The sequence below is a fragment of the Phodopus roborovskii genome, unplaced genomic scaffold (assembly GCF_943737965.1).
Source record: "Phodopus roborovskii unplaced genomic scaffold, PHOROB, whole genome shotgun sequence".
Classification (NCBI taxonomy): Eukaryota; Metazoa; Chordata; class Mammalia; order Rodentia; family Cricetidae; genus Phodopus; species Phodopus roborovskii.
The window spans coordinates 14,269,668-14,284,084 of NW_026125444.1; the positions used below are offsets into that span (position 1 = coordinate 14,269,668).

The 14,417-nt window shown below is 41.9% G+C and overlaps 1 pseudogene; it reads right to left on the reverse strand.

Moving 5' to 3' along the window:
* Window positions 1-1,316: 1,316 nt before the first annotated feature.
* On the reverse strand, window positions 1,317-2,290 carry LOC127215469 (N-glycosylase/DNA lyase-like; annotated as a pseudogene).
* Window positions 2,291-14,417: the final 12,127 nt, after the last annotated feature.

The following is a 14,417-nucleotide window of genomic DNA, read 5'->3' on the forward strand; positions in this document are numbered from 1 at the left end:
GAAGAATGTTATTTGCTCTTGTATAACAGCATGGTAACAAATTTAGAAAACAACGTCCATGTGGAGCTATCATTCAGCCCACAGTCTGCATCATAATTATGATAATGCCTCTTCTCATTTTTCAGGTCTTATGCTCATTCCTGTTGTTCTATTGATGTAAGGCCCAACCTGGGCATGCTGTTATTACCCCTACTGTCCTTTAACCCACTCCAGTCCTTTGCCTTTCTTGGTCTTCGTGACATTTGGAAGAATTGAAGCAAATTGTTTTATAGGACAGGTCACTTTGGATTTATCTGATGGTTCGTCATGACTAGATTGAGTTCATGCATTTTTAATAAAGTGGAAGATAGATCTTCCTCAGGTTGTCACATGCAGAAGCAACTTGATATCTATTTGATATTAAACTTGATAACTGGCTCTAAGGCAGTAGTTCTCAACCTTCCTACTGCAACCCCTTAACACAGTTCCTCACATTGTGGTGACCCCCAACCATAAAATGATTTTGTTACTACTTCATAACTGCAACTTTGCCACTGTTATGAGTCACAATGTAAATACCTGATGTACAGGATATCTAATGTGCAGCCCCTGTAGAGCTCATGTGTTGTGGAATTATTCCTTTGTACTATGTGAAGATATGTCGCTGTGATTGGTTTAATAGAAAGCTAAATGACCAATAGCTAGGCAGTATTTTCAGGGCAGAGGGAATGCTGGGAAGAAAGCAGAGGCCCCAGCCGGACAGAGAGGAAGAATCATGGTGAGTACAGAAGAAACGTAACAGCCACATGAAAGAGTGTAGATTAAAAGATATGGGCTAATTTAAGTTATAAGAACTAGTTGGAACAAGCCTAAGCTATTGACCAAGATTTCATAATTAATAAAAAGTTTCCGTGTCATTATTAGGGAGCTGGTGGTCCCGATAAAAATGTTCAGCCACAGTCATGACCCCCACGTTGAGAACCACTGCTCTACGGGTTCGTTCACCTTTCCCCTCTGCACACTTACAAGTTTTCCTTTTGTTGTTACTATGCAATTTGTGTTTGTATTGATGCCGCTTAGGTTTTATTTTCCATACAAAGGTCTCTATTTTATTGTGCCTTCTTGTAATAACGGGAAGATAAAACAAGACTTCCCTGTTTTCTCAAACAGCTCCCTTGCTCCTGCTATAAAACTGGCTGCTTGACTTGGGGGTGCTGGCCATCTGAGGTAGGAGTGGTGAGCCTTCTTGACACGACACTGGGTGGGGATAGAGAAGTAGAGAACAATGGGAAAGATACCGACGACATCATTTGTCCCCCGGTCCTACCTAGCCCTACCTAGCCCTCTGGCCTCTTAAAGCCCTTCCTGTGTTTTGCTGGTGGTCCCCGAGCCTGGCTTAGTTGGCACAGATCAGCATTGAATGCTTGGGCCCAGACAGCATTAGGTCCCCACAGATTCTGGAAAATGTTTCCCAGATCGTTTTTTGGCCAGGAGGCTCGGGCCCTTAGTCTGGGATGTGTTAGGGTGCCGGCCGTAGTTACGGTGGGCGATCTGCCATACATGGACGTCCACAGGCACAGCCTGGGGTTTGTCAAGGGCCATTAAGCAGATGCAGTCAGCCACCTTGGTGCCCACCCGTGGCAGGGTACAGAGGAGCTTTTCAAAGTTGCTGCAGCCAAGCCAGCCCACCTTGCTTTTCCAGGATGGCTTTGGCTCTGGTAAATACATACCGGGCCCGGTACCCCAGGCCCAACTTTCTGAGGTGAGCCTCTACCTCTGGACCAGCCAGGACCTGAAGGCTGGGGAAGCCATGGAAAATGACATCATCAAGCTGAATGAGTCCAGGTCCAGAGGCCTAGCACAGCCATTCTACCGTGCCAGTGATTCGAGCGATGTTGTTATTGGAGGAACAGAAGAAGGAGAAAAGGCATTCCGTGGAATCTTGTCTTCGCAGTCTCACACCTTGGATTTTCTGAGCCTTTGGAAATGGGAGTCCACAGAAGCCCAACGGCTACACAGCCGAGCCAGGCTGACATCCAGTTGAAAGTACTTGTGTAAGGCTTCCAGCTCCTCCTCTAGGATGGACCTGCAGACCTGGCTCTTGTCTCCTCTATACACAGTGCAATACAGCTGCTCCTCGGTCTGAGCCAGTGTCCATACTTGATCTGCCAGCACGCCACTGCAGTGTGCAAGGTTTTGCTCCCTCTACCAGAAAGACCATCCAGAAGCTAAAACCATGTCCAGACGCTGCTCAGAGCGTGGACATGGGATAGAAGCCCAGAGGGCTGGAGGTTAGGGTGTGATGCTTCATGCTGCCAGGCAGACAACAACCAAATAATATTCCAATGGCAGTCTCAGCACATCATGGCCCCATCCACTCAGAAACAGACCTTCCTGAGCTCTAAGGCATCCCTGGCAAGGGACCACGCCCCCTCAGGGTGTAGCACCGGGATCCTAGACTCTGGTGACAGGCCAGTCCCTGTTTGATTTGAGCCTCCCTCTCTCCTGCAGGGAATCAAAGTCCTACCCCACCCACTCTGCTTTTCTGTGGAGCAGGCCCCTCCTTTTCCTTCTGATGTGACCCCGCCACTTAGATTTTAATAATTATCTAGGTCAGGGAAGTTAAAAAAAAAAATCACTGAACAGCAACTGAATTAAATGTGTAAGAAATCAGTGTTACATCATAGAATCAAGCTTTTTCCCCATTAATTCATATAATATAAAGTTAGAAAAGTTTACATCTACCCTGGGGATTAAGTTATTATCAGTAAATCCATTTTATCAATATTTACTAAGTGTCATATTGCAAATGCCATGACCAGACCGACAGTATATTAGGGGATGCAACAAAAGTCTCTTTATTAAACAAAACTCCCTTAGCATCTATATACTAGATCCTACAACTATCCACAAAGAAGGGGATCCTTAGTCATAGAGTGACTGATTCTTAGTCATGCATATGTGATAAGCATAGGAACGGAAAAGATGATAGAGCCCACGGAACACAGAAGGTGCCTAAGAGGTTGGTCCTGAAGACAGCAGAAACAGAGAAGGGAATGTGCAAGCCTGGCCTTTCAACTCACTGGAATCAAAAAAAAGATAATCATAGGTGATGAAGATAATGTGTTTCTTAATAAACATTATGTTAGTAAGGTGTGTTTTGTAGCTATCTGGCTAATAATCTTAGCTATTGTTATAAATTAGGCGGTAGTTCATACCCCTAATTGGAAATGCTGTGATTCAAGCTGAATAGGAAATCACTCCACAGGTTTGTGTCCCACAGCATCAAAAGGTGTTTGAGTTTTTCATCCATTCTCCCAGTTGCTCCTCCTCATGGGCAAGGATATCTAGTCGCACAGCAGACATTAAAGGGTGTGGAGCAGAATGGAGTTGCCGTGTGGACTTGTTACTCTAATTTCTTTAACATCTTGATGGAGCTACCAGAATTGAGAACTTCCTTAGAAAGTGGAAAGGCTGTCTTTCTGCAGGGACTAATGATTAAAAAGATGTCCAGATGTCTTGTAAAGTCAAGATTTAGAAATCTATACCCATGCCTCAGGTCTCAACTCCACAAGAACACAGACTATACTGGAATAGCAATTTACAATGAAGTCCTACACTAACAGAACGTTTCACTTTGATGATGAATGTTTGTGTGCATCACATTTGTTTTCAAAAGTTCCTATAAATGGCACACTGGTTTATAAAATGGCCACATTTTTAAAAAAAAAAAGATTTATTTATTTATTTGTTTATTTATTTATTTATTTATTATGTATACAGTTTTCTGTCTGCATGCATCCCTGCAGGCCAGAGGAGGGCACCAGATCTCATTACAGATGGTTGTGAGCCACCATGTGGTTGCTGGGAATTGAACTCAGGACCTGTGGAAGAGCTCTTAACTCTAAGCCATCATCTCTCCAGCCCATTATCTTTTAATGTTTTTCATTTTTTCATTCAAACTCTCTACTTTATTCCAATTAAAGTTACATCTAAGAAAGTTCTAGGTTAAGAGCAGAGGAAGCTATTTTGTATGTAGTCAGAAGGCTTGAAGAGCATTTCGTCTACCTGAAAGTCATTAGCTCTTGACAGTCAACATCCTTTTCATACAGCAATGTCAGTATTGCTGTTGTCATCTTCAAAGCAAAAGATGACGTCAGTGAAGGGTTTTGAAGGAGATCGGGGAAGCACAGGTGTGGTAACTTCTAGGCAGGAGAAAGCCCACTAAAGACCCTGTCCAGCACATCCCCCATGGAGGGATACTGCCTTAACCTAGAAAAGAAGTCCTAGTCCCTACTTCAAATGACTTGACAGATCTACATGACCCCACCTGGATGGCATTGCCCTACATGTGGAATTGGGGTAAGGGGGTGGGAGAGGAGGGTGGTCAGGGTGCATTGAGGGGGCAGAGAGGGTAAGAGGGAGGGAGGGAGAAGGAACTAGGATCGACATGTAAAATACAAACTAAATAATTAATTTTTAAAAAGCCACTGTCCAGATCCTTGCACGTCTTACACAATTAGTATTACTTGGATTTGAAGCGCCCCCCCCCATAGATTCGTGTTTTGAAAGCTTACATCCCAATGGCGGCAATATTTTGGACCTGGCTGGGAGAACCAAGTCCTGGAGGCAAACCTCTGACGCCATAGCCCCAGGTACAGCCACTCTTCCTCCTGCTCCATCCTCAGGTATGAAGGCTCCACCAAGTTCTTTCCTGTCTCTGCAAACTCATCCATGCCTCCTCGGCCAGGACAGGCTGAAACTTATGAAACCAGGAGCCAAGATCAACCCTCCCTCCTTTAAGTGGTTTCTGACAGGTGTTTTGTTCAAACCTTTGAAGGCAAAAGTAACTAATACTGTCAGCCAGCACCAGATCAGCCAGTGACACCTAGCTGTGGGGGTCAGAGGCAGCACCACTATTTTACTGCTGCTCAAAAGCTCTTCTTGGCACCCAGCTGGCGAATGCCTACATGTACTACTATCCAGTTTTCTAAAGTTAATGCCTTTGCCTGGAACATACTGCTGTGACATTAAGTGACTTTTTATAATCTTATTCTTGGAAGCGCTTCCAGAGCACTGAGTAACCTGGTTTCATCCCTACAACAAGAACAAAGTTGCGCTCTCTCTCTCTCTCTCTCTCTCTCTCTCTCTCTCTCTCTCTCTCTCTCTCTCTCTGTGTGTGTGTGTGTGTGTGTGTGTGTCTATCTCTGTCTCTGTCTCTGTCTCATAAGTGAAACAAGTCCTGTAGATGTTCAGGAATTCCCCACAACATAGATCTCTTTTCTTAATCTCTTGTTAGACTAAGAACTATACAACACTGTAGTTGAGGTGAGAAAAAGCATCGTTGAAACTCTTCAAATCTTCTTGTTTCTCATTTAAAATGCACAGCCCAGCCAGGGAAACAAAGATCCAGTGGTGCACATGTAGGATGTTTGTAGTACGTAAGACGAAAGAGTAGAGTTTGTTAAACTGAAATTCTCTATTTGGAAATATTTGAAGCATACCTTACTTTGTATTTAATCTAGCTGGCTCTTAGAACTTTGCTTAAAGACAAAGAAGAAATCCATCTTCTATGACGTAAAGGAGAGCCAACAACCTACCACCTGTTAATTCGTCCCTGAATTCCCTTTGTGCTAACAAGAGACAGGAAGAAAAAAAAAATCCAAGAAATGCAAAAAGTTGACAAGAGGAAAAATAAACTAAGACGTAATGAGTCATCTTTATGCGAGACTGCAGGCTGGACACCTTAGATTCATAATCCACTTATCAGCAAAAGGAAAACTATCAGCCAGGCTTTGTTTTAACCTTCGTATGATCTCTGAACATGTGATAAAAGGAAATACATACTCTCCTTCGTAGTTTGGTCAGAGATCTAGCAAGAATCACTTTCCCCAACCTGAACTGATCTCACACTGGCACTTCTATGAGACAAAATCAGAGATTGGTAGGAATCGTCACTATTGGTAGGAACTGTCACTACGCTACCAGGGGGAAAAATTCTTGGGCACTCATGGCACTCTACAAAGTCATTATGTCAGATCCATAATGGCTACACACAAACCACACCTGGAATTCTGGCAACAGGCTTGGTGCCACACACTTTTTAAAAGGTATAAATAGGAGAACAATCCCCAAAGGGAGCTCAGAGAAGGGGAGGATGGAAACCGTGCGCCACTTACAGCATAAATATGGGGAGATGGTATGAACTTCAAATAGATATGGGAGTGTTCACTGGAAAAGGAAACACATATTTTAAGAACATAGTCTTGCTGTAGTGTGAGAAGCCAAGAAAGATAAAGTTCAATAAGATAATTGCTTAACCAAACTATAATAAAATTGAGTGTACTGTCCTGGGAGGTAGTAAGTTCCTCTCCACTTGAAATCTTAGACTATGCCCTTGACAAACTATTACAAAGGTTAGGGAGATAACACTGAAGTTCTGTCTAACCCTGGAATTATGCAAAAATGGAAGGGGTAGACTGATACCAAATCTTAACCCAAATTTCCAAGACTCCAAACTCAAAAGTAGAAATACAGTAAATGTGAACAAACTTGTCTCACACAAACTGAGCAGTAAGAAGTGAGATTTACATTGTCTTTCCCTTTCTCGTTCAAAGTTATATTTTGTTACTTGCTTGTTTCTTCTGTAAACTGAGACACAAACCAATAATTTCACCTATGGATGCATACACTGGGGTTGGGCATTTTATTGTATCTTCTATGGGCATCAAACAAGCCATTGAAGCATCATCATCCATTTAGGTAACATAGTTATTGAGCACCTGCTATATGCCAGTCACAGAACTACACATTCCAAAACGGAATGGAAGCTCCCACCTCCCAGAATTTATAGTCTAGGATTCTTGTTGTCTCTCAAAAGATTATATTGAGGCTGCTGTTTTCATACATGCATTCATGCTTCTGTTGTTAACTTTTTTATTAAAAGAACCAAGCTAATTTTTCTATAAAAGGAAAAAGCAATATCCTTCCATGAGACATTCAGCCAAAAAAAAAAAAAAAAAAAAAAAAAAAAAAAGGATAGTTATCAGCTTAGACGAACACAATTCACAGAATTTGAGAAACCATATTTATTTAGAACAAAAATATATTACTACTTACATCCCTGGGGTTAAATGAATATGTATGCCATTTTTTTCTATGTCTAATATATATGAACATTAATTTGCACTAACTTCACTCATTAAAAGAATACAGTTGCATAAATAACTAAACATCATTATGAACGCTGAATGGCTAGCTGCCTTTTGGCAGCTTCGGATGGCCAGAGAATATCTAGACTAGGAATAGAAACATTTGTGAGCATTATGTCTTCTTACATACCCCAGTAGCTTGATTTGCTCTTGAGCTGGAATTTTAGCAGTAGAATTAGATTAAGACCTAGAAGAAGCTTCAAGATTATGTTATATTATTGATTGACTGACACTACCAAAACTAATGTACTAAAGAGTTCAAAGGGGACCTGGATGTTGATGCATGGAAGAGTACTAGCCTAGCATGTGCAAGGTCCTGGATTCAGTCCTCGCAGGGGGTAGATAGCAGGGGGAGAGTGGGGTGGGGCGGGGTGAGAAAGATCTTAGGAAAGCAGCCCGGAATTCTTGCAGGGGGATTCAGAATCCCCCTGAGGTAAAAATGACTCTTACCTCTTTTTTCCTGATTGTCATTTCACAAGCAACCATTCACTGCTTGGTACATAGGAAACCGGCGGTGGACATTTTTGGGGAACAAATAAATAGGCACTGTTGGAAGTGAACTAAATTGACATTACAAGGACAAAAGAGAATCCACTTCTTTCCTTAACTCACTTAACAAATACAAATCACTACAGATCAGCTAAGTACCGGATGTTAGATATTGTAATGCATCTAGGGGATCATCAAAACCACTATCAACACTAGAATTCAAGGGGTTTATGGTCTAATGTCAGAGCGATGTTAATTCAAACTATGCCATTAAAATGCAACCTTAATGTGCATAGCATGTTAAGTGGCATGATAAGATGCAGCCTAGGAGAGTTGTAACAAGAAGAACACTAAAATAAAGTGAAGTAGAAACAGTCACAGGAAGACATTCTGGCAGGTGCAAAGGTCTTCGCAATGAGGGTTAGTCAGTGTGACTGTGGCACAGGGGACATGTGTGATGTGACGCTGGAAGACCCCGCAGGCCATGCAGAGAGGGCTTTATCCTAAGAGTGAATGAAAAATGAAATAAATGAGGAGGACATGACTACTCCTAAAGAGTGGAGACTTTTACTGTGGATGTAAGGGAGACAGCCGGCAGAGGGAAGAGGCCAGCAGACTAAACTGCACCATGAGAGGAGACATGGAGAAGGAGAACAAAAGAGGCACCAGACTAAGAGGCTGCCCGGGCCAAGAAGACACGAGACGGGCTTAGCCAAAGTGGCTGGATTGTATAGGGACCAGGCTAGGGGAAGTGAAGTGAAAGCCCAGCATCTGAGCTGGAGAAGTTTAAGGCAGAGAGCCGGGTGCGCCAGCCACACCCTGGAACAGGTAGAGACTGAGGGATGCTGGGAGAACCTGTCAGTCACGTCCCAGATTTGAGACGTAACAAAGATCAAAATAGTAGCAGCAGAGTGTGTAGCAAAGAACACACACACACACACACACACACACACACTACTTTTCATTCAATAGTGTGCATTAGAGGTAGCATCATTTTGTTATATGCCTGTATGTTTATATATACATACATCTTTTTAGTGCAATATCATTGGCATACACCTCAGTTCACTTTTTGAGATGAACAATCTAACAAGCTTTATTACATTTACTAAGTTGTGTGACCATCCGTATCCTGATTGCAGAAACTTCTAACTATCCCCCAAAGAAACCCATACTCTCCCTCTCCTCCTCCAGGAGGAGGAGATCTGGACATCTCTAACTGCTTTCGCTTTCCTTTTGGAGCCGCCCACTCTGGAATTTCATAAAAATCATAGACATGACCTTTCCTCTTTTTCACTCATATGTTTCCATTGTTTTTTATTAAATTAATTCCTTGACAAATCTGTGCATGTATATGATGCATTCTGGTTACTCTCTCCCTTGTATTTTCACTTCTTTCCCTCCCATTCTTATCAACCCCCCCCCCAATCTACCTTACCTGTCCCTTTTCCAGGTTCATGACTTTCACTATTATTTTATAGTCATTGGTTTAACCAGAGCCATATATACAGATGACCACTTTGGAGTCTAGTGAAGTCGCCAGTTACTACAAAACGGAAGGCGATAACTTGCCCTGTCCTTGAAATAGTTCAGCTGTGAAGGGTTGATCCCTGAATCAGTCCTCCATCTTCGTCTGGCTGTTAATGGACACGTCTTTGTGCAGGCCCAATGCAATCATCCATAGCTGTTGATAGTTCATGATTGCAATGGCTGTGTACATCCAGAAGATGGCGTTTCACTACCCTTCTCCATACTCTGGCTTAGTCTTCCCACCGCTTCTTCGGTAGTGTTCCCTGAGCCCTGGATGGAATGGGTTTGTTTCTGGCTTCTTCGACTTAGTATAATGTATTCAAGGTCCATGCGGGCTGTAACATACACTTTATTTCTGTCCAATGACGAATACTATTTTATGGTTTGAATGTAGACCATATTTTATTTATTTCTTGTTGGACATCTGGGTTGTTTCCTATTATAGACTACTATAAATAATGCTGGCATGAACCCTTGTGTGCAAGTTTCTTTTAGAATATATATTTTAATCTTCCTTGAATGTATTCCAAGGAGTAGAATCCTGGGTCAGCTAGTATTCTACTACTGTTCCTCACTGTTAGCATGTGTGGGAGATGAACTCCTAACCTGTCCTTCATTGTGCCAGGAAATTTGTGAGGAAGGATGAAGGTTCAAAGCACGTGGTCACCGCCCAGTCTCTTGTGAGCTCACTGGTGCAGGGATCACTCACACCTCATGCAGCCTGTACACCACAGCTGACAACACTAAACTCAGCATCCACATCACTTCAGAACTGACAGAATTATATTGTAAACTGCACCTCTTTTTTGAGTGACCACGCAGCACTACCCTTTTGGTGGGTGTGGCATTGTCCTGCCCTGAAACTGGGAAGGAACTTGGACAGTGGGTCGAGAATGAGACACCTTGTAGCTGCCGACGAAGAAAGAGACCCGGGAATTCTCCAGTAAGCCAAGATCATGTGGGGATACACTGATTAATAGAAATGGGTTAATAATTAAGAGCAAGCTAGCTAATTAGAAGCCTGGGCCATAGGCAAAACAGTTTATAATTAATATAAACTTCTGTGTGTTTGTTTGGGACTGAACATCTTAAGGTTGGGTTTGCCATTTGTATATCTTTTTGTTGTTGCTGTGGTGGTGGTGGTGGGTGAGCATGCTTATGTATGTACATGTTCACATGTGTGTGAGTATGTGTCTGTGTCTCTGTGTGTCTCTGTGTGTGTGAGTGTGTCCTTGTCTGTGTGTGAGGGAGGGACAGGAAGATTGGCTCCAGGTACCTTGCTCAGTCCTTGACTTAGTTTGCTGAAGTGGTGTCTATTTGAGAATCCAAAGCTCAACTATTCAGCTAGTCTAGCTTCCCACTTTGCCCTGGAGATCCCCTGCCCTGCATTCCAAGTGCTGGAATTAGAGTTAGGTCATCACACCCTGAGTTGGCATTGATGTCAGTTTGGGGAATCTAAACCCTGTCCTCAGAGGACACAACATGACTTTGTCCTCTAAGCCATCTTCCCAGCCTCCCATTGGTGTATCTTCATCAGAGAATCACCATGCCTGACTCTGGAATACACCATTAAACTTTCCTACAGATAAAGAGATCCCTTACAATTATCTAAGCCTAGCATCTAACATCAGTCTACTTAGAATGATAAAGAATGTGTGCGCACATGAATTTTAAGAAGAGCAGGGAGGGGAATATGGGAGGGTATAGAGGGAGGAAAGGTGAAGGAGAAATGTTAAATTGTAATCTCAAAAATAAAAGAAGAAAAGATACAAAATAAGAATGTGTGCATAGCTACCTACATATGCAATGGATTCAAGGGATGAAACTACCATGCAAACAGCATCAGTTACACCTGGCTTTATTTGGAAGAGCTGTTCATTAAGAACATCACATCACCCTGGTATTTGAATTGCTAGTTCAGCATTCTTCCTTTATCAGTCTGTTCTTGTTCCTGTGACACACAAATAAGTCCCTGACAGAATTCAAGACTCTTAACAGACTCAGAAACGTAGACATCTCGCTGAATATTAACAATGAGTCATTATTAAAATACTTAGTCATTTCCAACTAAAATGTTTTAATGTTGTTTGACGTTATATAAGATTAAGTGAACTTGTGTTGCCAAAGCTACATATTAAAATCACACAATGTTAATGGTCTACTGTTTCTGAGGCATATTTCAATCCTGTCCTCAGAAACCTGTCAAATAATCCTCTTGGCTTCACCTTCTGATACTGTTTTACTTTTCAATCTGCCCTCATCTTAGCCTAGCCAAGGGTTTAATAGCTAAAATCTTTCAGATACCAAAAAAATTGACATACTAGGATTTTAAGAGTAGAGATGCACCTTTTGCATGTGATATTTTGTCATGTTTTTTCCAGTGCCATAATAAGGGGGCTGAGTTTACAGGGTATTGAAAAGAAAGCTCAAGTCCATCTGTATGAATACCACACTTCCTCATTTTCTCCCCTTCAGCTACCTGCCATTCCTCTCTCAGCTATTATCCATGCTTCAATTACAGCTATTTCCTCTCTTTCTCACCACATTCAAATAAGTATGATCTATTATTGCACATCCTAATTCGAGCTGATATTTTCATTTCCGCCCATACTTCTCCTCTTTCATTTTCTCGTACTTCTTATACAAAGCAGTTTCTTCTCTTAAATTCAAGTGTTCCCCATACAGGACAGACACATCTGACTCCTTCATTATGTGTTCTGGTATGAACATGCCCAGGCACTTACACAGGGAAAGACTCATTATTTTATGATACGTTACTTTCTTCTTGGTTCACTTTTTTATTAGGTTTTGCTTATTATATTAGTTTGGGGAATTATATGTGTAGACAATTTGTATTATTCGTGACTTTCTTTTGGAGGTAATAAAAGATTCTTCACAACACATTCATTATAGAACTAGGCCAGCAGGTCTGAGAGGGTAAGAGCCACTGGTCTGTCTGCTCCTTATTTTCCTCCTGCTCTCATGCGAGGGGAGAATACCTTCTCTGTGCTCTGGCAGGTTCCGTGACCTCACGAGAGTGGGCTGGGTTCCCAGTATGTCAAAGAATTTAGACAATAGTCACTAACACAAGCCAAGTATTAAGATTAATAAAGTCACATAAGTACTCTCTCATCCCTAGCATAGTTAGGCCCCAGCTCGATTTCAAAGGCTAAAAAAAAAGAAAAGTCAAAACTTAAGACTTATGTTGAAATATAAGATGTCAATGACTGCTAACTAAAAGGGCTTAATCCAGATAGGAGGCAATTTAATCAAGTCTGATTCCATAAATTCTAGTGTATTAGTTGGTGTTCTCCAGAGGAACAGAACGTAATATATGTATGTATGTATGTATGTATGTATGTATGTATGTAAGTATGTATATATATATATTCATTTATATATAAATATATACATGTATATGTATAAACAGAAAGGGGATTTATTAGAATGGCTTGCAGGCTGTAGACCATTAGTCCAATAATGGCTGCCTACCCATGGAGCATCCAAGAATCCAGCTGCTGTTCAGTCCACAAGCCTAGATGTCTCAGCTGGTCTTCAGAACATTCCAGAGTCCTGAAGAAGTAGGCTCTAATGCCAATGAAGAAATGGACTTGCTAGTGAGTTCCTTGACTTAATGGGAGCATAGCTTCATTCCTCGTGTGGTATTCCCCCTGTGTACACATATGTCCCAACTCCCCTTTGTATCAAGACACTGGTCATAGTGGGTTAGGGACACCAAAAATACAATCTTACCATTAGTCCATAATTATGCTACAATGACCCTATTTCTAAATAAAGTCGCATTCTGAGAACTGGGGGGGTTAGGGCCTGAGAATACAAAATTTGAGGAGGGCAGCACAATTCAATCCACACATAACACATTCCTTTTTGTTGTGGCAATAATGCTCATCGTCTGAAATCATGGCTGTGAGAGAAGGGGAGTAAAACAATGGTCTCAAATAGTAGCATAGCAACAACCCCTACTTCTAGTCTCTAGCCCTTCCATTTACTTAGTGTATAACAGCGATATGTGCACTGAATTATCATAATGTGCCCCATAGAATATAAAATTAAAAAAATAAAACATACTGTTACTTTTAATCTGTAAGCAATATGGCTTTAATTAGCAAAGTCCATATGTAAGTGTACCACCTTCATGTCTGGTACCTATAGAGGCTGGAACAGGATATTGGATCTCCAAGAATAACCATGTGAGTTCTGGGAGCCAAATCCAAGTCCTCTTCAAGAGTAACAAGTGCTCTCAACCGCTGAGCCAGCTCTCAAGTCCCTGTTCTTCTGTGTTTGAGCATGTGAGCACTGCTACTATTCGCTCTTCCATTTTCCTCTGGATTGTGAATTTTCAAAGCCAAGTCCAATGCAAGCAAAGTTGTATGATGGGAGATGTCATTCTGTAAATATGTTTCTCTTATTGGTTAATGAATAAAGCACTGTTGGCCAATAGGAAAGCAAGATAGGCATGGCTAGGAGAGAAGGAGGATTCAAGGAAGTAGTAAAGAGGAGTCAATATGTAGAGACTGGAGAGAGCAGGACGCCAGCCCCACTCCCCAGTAAGCTGAGACCACGTGGAAGCACTCAGATCAGTAGAAATGGGTTAATATTTAAGAGAGAGCTAGACAATAAGAAACAAGTAACTAGCCAACAGCATTATATCAAATACAGAGTCTCAGTGTGTTAATTGGAGCTGGCGCCATGGTGGGTCCAGGCCAGCAGGAAAAACCTTACTTCTTACAGTTGTAAAATACAAGAGAATTGCCTGCTGACTATCCTTTCCCTTCCTGCCCTATTCTAACCCCTTCCTTAAAGCCTATTCCTGTGCACTGTCTGCCCTTCCTGATCATACCTTGGGTTCTCTAACTTACCTGCATGAACCTTGATGTAGCCCCCTACCCACCTCTACTGCTCAGGAGTTATTATTATAAGTTCACACAGGGAAGTCTGTCAGTTGTGTATTTCTCTGGCGTTCGAATCTTTAAGATGTTTTCTTTGATCATGTGTAATAAACCTAATTAATTGACCCATGCTAATGTGGAGTACAAGACAAAGGAAGTATCCAGGATTCTTCTAAACCATCCAGGAAAACCTCTGTTGGGGACAAAAAAAGAAAGAGAGAGACCAGTTTTGGGGTGTGATGGTTTAAAAGAAAATGGCTCCCAAAGGGAACGGCACTATTAGGACATGTGGCCTGTT